Source organism: Belonocnema kinseyi, chromosome 7 (assembly GCF_010883055.1).
Source record: "Belonocnema kinseyi isolate 2016_QV_RU_SX_M_011 chromosome 7, B_treatae_v1, whole genome shotgun sequence".
NCBI lineage: Eukaryota > Metazoa > Arthropoda > Insecta > Hymenoptera > Cynipidae > Belonocnema > Belonocnema kinseyi.
The window spans coordinates 102,526,286-102,534,903 of NC_046663.1; the positions used below are offsets into that span (position 1 = coordinate 102,526,286).

Sequence of the window (8,618 nt, forward strand, 5' to 3'; positions counted from 1 at the left end):
AGAAAGTTCGGCAAGACACCTAAAAACCACCCGTAATATATCCGCACCTAAAATGTTAAAAATGACAAGTTTGATTGTCGATATTTAAAAATATAAAAACGTCAAAAATCCTTTTTTTTATCTCACTAATTATAGAAGGAGTGAGAATGTTTGGCAAGACCCCTAAAAGCCACCCCTACTGTACGAACTCCTAAATTGTTAAAAATTACAAGTTTGATTGTCGATATTTGAAAAGAAAAAAACGTGAAAAATTTTCTTTTTTTACCTCACTTATTATAAAATGGGGGGGAATGTTCGGCAAGATCCCTAAAAACCACCCTTAATATATCCGCACCTAGAATGTTAAAAATGACAAGTTTGATTGTCGCATTTTGAAAAGACAAAAACGTGAAAAATTCTCTTTTTTTACCTCACTAATTATAAAGCGAGTGAGAATGTTCGGCAAGACTTCTAAAAACCACCCCTAATATATACACACCTAAAATGTTAAAAATGACAAGTTTGATTGTCGATATTTGAAAATATAAAAACGTCAAAAAAGTTCTTTTTTATCTCACTAGTTATAGAGGGTGTGAGAATGTTTGCCAAGACCCCTAAAAACCACCCTTAATATATCCACACCTGAAGTGTAAAAAATTACAAGTTTGATTGTCGATATTTGAAAATATAAAAACGTCAAAAATCCTCTTTTTTTATCTCACTAATTATAGAAGGAGTGAGAATGTTTTGCAAGACCCCTAAAAGCCACCCCCACTATACACACTCCTAAATTGTTAAAAATTACAAGTTTGATTGTCGATATTTGAAAAGAAAAAAAAGTGAAAAATTTTCTTTTTTTACCTAACTTATTATAAAGTGTGTGTGAAAGTTTTGCAAGACTTCTAAAACCCACCATTAATATATCCACACCTAAAATGTTAAAAATGACAAGTTTGATTGTCGATATTTGAAAATATAATAACGTCAAAAATCCTCTTTTTTTATCTCACTAATTATAGAGGGCGTGAGAATATTTGTCAAGACCCCAAACCCGACTCCAAACCCGACAATCAAACTTACATTAGGCAGGTCTAAAAAAATGGGTGATGTGTAAGGGTGAGTAACCCTTTAAAAAAGTTCTTATTCGTCAATTCTTTCTGACAGAATATTTTTTTTTGCCGTTCTAATTGATTTAAGCAAAAAAAAAAAAAAATTGAAAAATAATTTTTTTTAATTTCGTTCAAATGAACGCTCGTAACTTCAAGTACATGCATTTTGGACCAAATCGAGTGCGAAACACGAGATACGTGATGAGAATGTGTCCGTTAAAGGCGAAGGAGCTTTAACAAAATCAAAGTAAAAACACTGGGGTCAATTTTGTTGCAGCTAATTTCAAGATGGGGTTCCACCTTGCTCGGAGTTGGGATACAAAACTATCGTCGATTGTTTTTGCCGCAAAACTGTAAAAACAATTGACAGTAGGTTACGTTTCGTACCCAAAGTCTGAGGGAAACGATACCTTCTGTAGTGGTACCATTCACAATACTAAGACTAATTTTTTTTTACAGATATTTGGTACCCTCAAATTAGCATTAGATTCACACTTTGTTTTACTGTGAGAGAATTCATAATTACGAAATCGCAGTTCTCGATGCTCTGACCTTTAATTTTAAAACGCCTGCGCACAAATATGGGAGAAACACAAAAGACCGAGCGCGTAGTGGAAGGTAAATACATTATCGGGCGCAAAACGCTAGAAACCATAAGTCGCGCACTCAATCGCGCGAGCGAAGCGAGAATATCCGCGCACAGCGTGCAGATTTTTTAAATATGCGGACAGAATATTTGCCTCTAACAATTAGCGATAGAGCAAATTAGTGTGAGGCTCAAATAAACCCCCGTTAATTTACTCGCCTAGGGCACTTCTCTGTACTTGCGCAGTTTATGAAATTGTTTTGTCAAATGTCCACGTTTTGAGGCCCTCTAAATCCGTAAAATATGTTTTTACGAATTTGTCTGTATGTCTTTATGTTTGTCTCCCTGTGAGCACAATAACTTTAGAAAAATTAATCTTTTGCTTATCAGCGACAAATCGGAACTAAACCAGACTGTCAAGTTCATATTAAAAAAGTCTTGTTTTCATAGCGTGAATTTCTTATTTTCGAGGTATATTAAGCTGACGTAACCACATCTTCGAATCGAGTTGAAACCTACCTTATAATTAAGGGCTCATTTAATGCTAATTTAATGCCCTATTGCCAAATTTAATGCTGCAATATTAAAAAAACAGGGGTTACGCTAGCTTAACGTTAAGCTGGCGGAACCCCATGTGAAATAAATGTTAAATCGAGTTCTGTCATAAGACGTAATTAAGGGCTCATTTTATGCTCATTTAATGCCCCATTGCCAAATTTAATGCTCCACTATTAAAAAAAAAACCCGGCGGTTACGCTAGCCCAACGTTAAGCTGACGGAACTCCGTGTGAAATAAACGTTTAATCGAGTTCTATCGTATCTCATAATTGAAGGCTCATTTAATGCTCTCCAAAAGCACCAAACATTATTTTCCAAAAACCAGCCCGAATACTGAAAAACCGCGCTTAATGTAAATTATGCGCAAATTTTAAATCTGATCATACTATAATTAAGGGCTTAATAGAAATTATTCACAAATTGTAAATCTGACCATATTACATTTGAGGGTTCATTAAAGGTTAATTTTATGCCTTTTAAACAATTATAATTCTCAGCTTTTGAAAAAATAGGGATTATGCTGGCTGAACGCTAAGGCGATACGCGAAAATAAGGCAAGTATTGTCTCTTAACTTTTTTTAATACCGCATATTGTCTAAATTTCAGCTATTGAGATCAATCATTTTCCCCGAAAATCCTTACAGTTTTTAATTATATCTACGTCTCTTACTGGTTCAAATTTAGAGAATAATTAAGTACTCAGTTATTATTAGAAACCAGGTGCTACGCTGGCTTAACAGTGATCTAACGTAACCCCCGGTTTAAAAAAAATAGTGGAGCATTAAATTTGGCAATGGGACATTAAATAAGAATTAAATGAGTCCCTAATTATAGTATGGTCAGATTTACAATTTGTGAACAATTTATATTAAGGGTGCTTTTTCAATATTAGGGGTGGGTTCTGGAAAATAATTTTTCGTGGTTTTAGAGAGCATTAAATATTCCTTTAATTATGTGATAGGACAGAACTCGATTCAACGTTTATTTCCCATAGGGTTCTGTCAACTTAACGTTAAGCTAGTGTTATCTCCAGTTTATTATAAAAATAGTGGAGCATTCAATTTGGCAATTGGGCATTAGATGATCATTAAATGAACCCTTAATTATAGTGTGATCAGATTTACAATTTTTGCATAATTTATATTAAGGGCGGTTTTTTAGTATTAGGGGTGGCTTTTGGAAAATAATTTTTGGTGGTTCTGGAGAGCATTAAATGGGCCTTCAATTATGTGATACGATAGAACTCGATTAAACGTTTATTTCACATGGGGTTCCCTCAGCTTAACGTTAAACTAGCTATTTCACAAACGCATAGTATTTGTTACATCTTGGCATCCTGAATAATTACGATCAAGACGTAAATCGACGATTCATTGATAAACTGACAGAAAGAAATGACGCCTTGGACTTTATCATGAAATTACGTTCCAAAGCTTCTAATCTTGCTCTAATAGTGTAGGTTCTATGTACATAAAAGAAAGAATGTCATTTCATATAGCACGATATCTTAGAAAAGTATGCTGCGCTTTATTTATTCTGCTGAGTGTTTAGAAATATTGAACTTTATGAACATAACCGCAAAATTCGAATGTGGCCCTGCTAATTTGCGTCATGTGTTTTTTTGTTTACAGATGTATGTAAATTTACATTGTCGCACACAGGTCGAATAATTTCCATCTTGACCCGATCTAAAATTGCAGCAACTTTTTTTACAGTGTATAATTTTTTTTAATCGTGATTTCTGATAGAATTGACAGATTTTCTTTTAAACATCGATAATGCTATTGATAAATCGAAAATTCAAATTTTCAGACAAATAACGTAAGCTGTGAAAATTTTTTTTATTAAATTAGTGCTTCTAATAAGTTGAAAATGCTACTAACAAATTAAAAATTTAAATTATTTTTATTTATATAACTTATTAGAGTATTATATAAATACAGTGAACCCTAGAGCGAGTACGGCACACTGTTATCGGTAGAATAAACTCTGGTGGCTCTATTTCTCGGATTGACTGTACATATATAAAATTTCGAGCGCGAAGATGTAGTATTGTAATGGTATTTTGATAGAGTCATAAGTAAATTATTACTTTTTTTCAATATAAAATGAAACCAAATTTAGCAATCTCTATATGACAGCAGAAGTTTTGACAGTTTTGTAATATTTGCAAGTCAGCGTCAGTATATGAATTACACTATGGAGTAATGCGAGCACGTTCAGAAAGTATTGGAGACAATTTTTTGGCAATCATAATTATAATCTTCGATTTTTAAATTTAGGAGAACGTTCTGTAGGTATTAAGCCGTACAATCTAAATATTAATTTTTTAAATGTTCGTTAATGAAACTTAATACATAGATTTTACGGTTTAATATCTATATATAGATTAATTTTCGAAATTTAACAATCCAAGAACATAAATGGTATGATCCATTTTTCTCAGTATACATTTAAACAAGTATTTTTAGGTTACCTGTCACAGCAATATATTATTATTAACTTTATTTGTGAAAGTTAAATTGCATTCGTTTACTTTATTTAAGAATAACTCTACTTACAAGATAAAAATGGATTATACCGTTTATGATCTTGGATTTTAAACTTTGGGACAGCAATCTATATATTAAGCCGTACATTCGGGATGTTACTTTTTAAAATTCTGGAATATAAATCTTTAATATCCAGATTTTACGGCTTAGTGCTTAAAGATTGTTGTCCCAATTTAAAAAATCCGAGGTCATAAACGGTATCATCCTTTTTTCTCATTGTATAACCCGTGTAAGTATGTGGAGGGGAAAGGGGAGATGAACTATAAGTCTTCTCAGAACCTCTTTTTCCACACCGGGAAAAGCATTCGAGTCGAGAAAATCGGTTACCTCGCTCGACTTCACTCGGCTCCTAAAAGTTTGTTCGATATGTCTACGAAGGAATAATAAGGAGACCTAACTCCGTTTCCCCACTTGGCAATAGAAACATTGCCGTAAGTGGTATGCACGTTACAGGAAGATCTTAAAATTTCGTGCGCAGGTGCGCAGTTGTCCTCTTCCTATACATAGAAATGTGTGCGAGTGAGAAAGTTTGTCAAATTGACGTAGGTTTGTCATTTTTTGTTTTGTTTGTCAAAATTGTTTCCGGTTTGAAAAACAATGCGAATTCTTTTTAAAAAATGTTGTTAAGACTTTTACTGCAACTTTAATCGTTTTTCCCTAAAGTGAATTTGCTAATTTCTAATATTTTTTATTATTTAAACTTTACACATCCGGTCTACTGAGCAGCCTTACCGTTTTTTAACTTCTAAATTATATATATATATATATATATTTTTTTTTTTTTTGATTGGAAAATACATTTATACATTTGAGGATCTTTGAAAGACTGAAATTGTTGCATGAAAAAATGTAATTTTTGGATTTTCCATTATTTTCTATGCTTTCAAAATTCTAATTGTTGATTTTTTAAGCAAATTCAAAAAGTTGTTATGATAATCTTGTAAGGCATTTAAAAATCAAACTTTTTCTTTTCTTGCCTTTTTTTTCATATCGTCCATTATTTGGCTTAAAAGGTTCATTTTCGTGTGTTTTTTGGTATTTTGTAAATACTTTATCTCTGATAATTTTCGGTTTCATGAAAGAAGTCATCAGCATAAATTTTTCAACTTTTTAAATACTATAAACATCTGTACAGAAAATTTTTAAATTTTGAAAAAAGTGGTCTCAAAAATATTCAAAATGCGCTCACTTTTTGAATTTTATTTAAAAAATAAGTCGCTAACAAACTTAACCTTCAGTTTAGGACACTAAAAGAGTGTGCCAGAGGCCAATCTGATAGAATGATTTTTTCAAATGTTATCGTGCTCACAGACAGACACAGGCAGAGTTTTGGCCGAAAAATGTACTTTTTGGATTTTTCATTATTTTGTATGCTGTCAAAATTTAAATGTTTGATTCTTTAAAAAAATTTTAAAAATTGTTATGATAATCTTATAGGGAATTTAAAAAACAACATTTTTCTTCTCCTGACTTTTTTTCATATCGTGCGTTATTTGGCATAAAATGTTCATTTTCGTCTATTTTTAGAATTTTGTAAATGCTATGACTCTGGTAATTTTGGGTGTTATGAAAAAAGTCAATAGGATAAATTGTTTGACCTTTTGAATAATATGAATAACCGTAAAGAGAATTTTTGAATTTTGAAAAAATTGTCTTAAAAATTTTCAAAATGTGCCCACATTTTGAATTTTTATCCAAAGTGGCTGGCTAACGAACTTGACCTTCAGTACTAAACGAGTACTAAACGAGTGTACCAAAGGGCAATCTAATGGGTTAATTTTGTCAAAAGTTATCGTGCCCGCAGGCAGACATACAGACAGACCATTCCTTCTCTGATAAAAATGTAAAAATATATTCCCCTCGAGAGAAAACAATCTAGGAACTAAAACATTTTGAACTTTACATTTTTATTAAAATCTGAGTTTATTTAATTCAAGTAACATATTTGCGGCGACATCTTTTTGAAATTTATTTATTTAGTTTCATGATTATCGCCTTTCCTGACTTTATACTATGCGGACTTTCGACTCACCAACTCATACTTCTATGTTTGAATTTTTGGGGAAAAGAAATTTTGGGAGAAATACAATTTGGGTTAACTGAGGCCTTACCGTCGGATCGTCTCGTCATGTACTTGTTTTGAATTTGGACGTTTTGGATGTCAAATATTGAAAGAAAAATACGAAATGGATGAAAATTTAAATTCAGAAGAGGACACTAGAAACAATTTATCTCGCCAGGAGTGCTCTATCAAGTACAATACGAGGTGTGTTCAAAAAATAAGGTGACTTTATGGTTTTCTCAAAAAATATTAATTTATTCCTCAATATTTATGTTGTCCCCTTCAAAGTAATCCCCCTCAGATATAATACACTTGTCCTTTCATGGGTCTCTTCAGTTTTGGAAAAAGAAAAAAGTCACTGAGGGCCAAATCCGGTGAATATGGAGGCTGAGGCATGACCGTGGTGCTGTTTTTGGTCAGAAAATCTGTCAAAAGCAACGATGAATGAGCAGGTGCATTATCGTGATGCAAAAGCCACGAATTGTTTTTTCCAAAGTTCCGGCCGTTTTTTGCGTATCGCATCTCGCAAACGGCGCATAACTTGAAGGTAATACTCCTTGTTTATCGTACGACCTTGTGGTAAGAATTCCTGATGCACTACGCCACGGTAATCAAAGAAGACAGGGAGCAAAACCTTCACATTTGACCGAACTTGACGTGCTTTTTTCGGTTTTGGAGACTCAAAATGCTTCCACTGAGACGATTGGGCTTTAGTTTCGACGTCATAACCATATACCCACGATTCATCCCCAGTTATAACCCTTTTGAGAAAATCAGGATCATTATTGACTTCATTCAACATCTCATGAGCGATGGCCATGCGAAGGATCTTTTGATCGAAATTAAGCAGTTTTGGAACAAATTTCGCTGACACACGTCTCATGCCCAAAACGTCCGAAAAGATAGCATGGCATGAGTCAACCGATATGCCAACATCTTTAGAAACTTCTCTGATGGTAATTGATTTTTCAACACCATTTCTTCCACTGCTTGAACGTTTTCATCTGTTGTTGACGTACTGAGACGTCCAGGGCGAGGTTCGTCTTCGACATCCTCTCGGCCTTCTTGGAACAACTTGTACCACTTATACACATTTTTCTTACTCAGAGTAGACTCGCCGTATGCAACTGTCAACATTTCAAGAGTTTTAGAGCACTGGATTCCATTTTTCACACAAAATTTAATGCAAACTCTTTGCTTCATTTTTTTCGAAAGAAGAAAATCGCCGAGCACACCAAACCCTTCTAACCTTTTACGCCTTTGCCTGAAAAACAAAACGAGCTATATAGTCAAAAGTGTGAACATATGGTTCGTGACGTGTGTAACAACACAACAAAACAAAAAATTTAAAACTTGAATGTACGTAGCCCGCGAAAATTGAAAAGTCACCTTACTTTTTGAGCACACCTCGTATACAGTGAAGCTTTTCTTTAGCGTCGATTTTGGGGCTAACGGTGGTTGGGAACTAACACATTACAGCCCGCTCCGGTTTTATTTGTTCACGCATGAATTCTCGCCTGAGTGATAACCGCAGACCCCGCACACCCCACGGAGCTCCTGTTACACCTACCTGCGGCGCCGCATCAATTCTCGGTAGGGCTATTGAAGGGTTTCACTATAATTATATAAATTATGTTTTAAATTTCACAAGGTCCTATTTTTATTAACTATCATATTATAAAGAAAAAAACTTTTACTTTCATTTATCATAAGGAGAATAAGAAAAAACAAGTTACTTGACAAATGTCAAATGTACTCGACATCGATCGGTT

General features: G+C 33.6%; 1 protein-coding gene across 2 annotated transcripts in view; it reads left to right on the forward strand.

Moving 5' to 3' along the window:
* Positions 1–8,618, forward strand: part of LOC117176040 (insulin-like receptor) — a 409,747-nt gene that overhangs the window by 78,819 nt on the left and 322,310 nt on the right. Inside the window, exon 1 of one of the 2 annotated variants that reach the window (XM_033366025.1) lies at positions 8,341–8,439. The exons of the other annotated variant lie outside the window; for it this stretch is intronic. The gene's annotated coding sequence lies outside the window, so the exon portion shown is untranslated. Of the gene's footprint in view, positions 1–8,340; positions 8,440–8,618 lie in introns of those variants that run through there. 2 annotated transcript variants of the gene reach the window in all.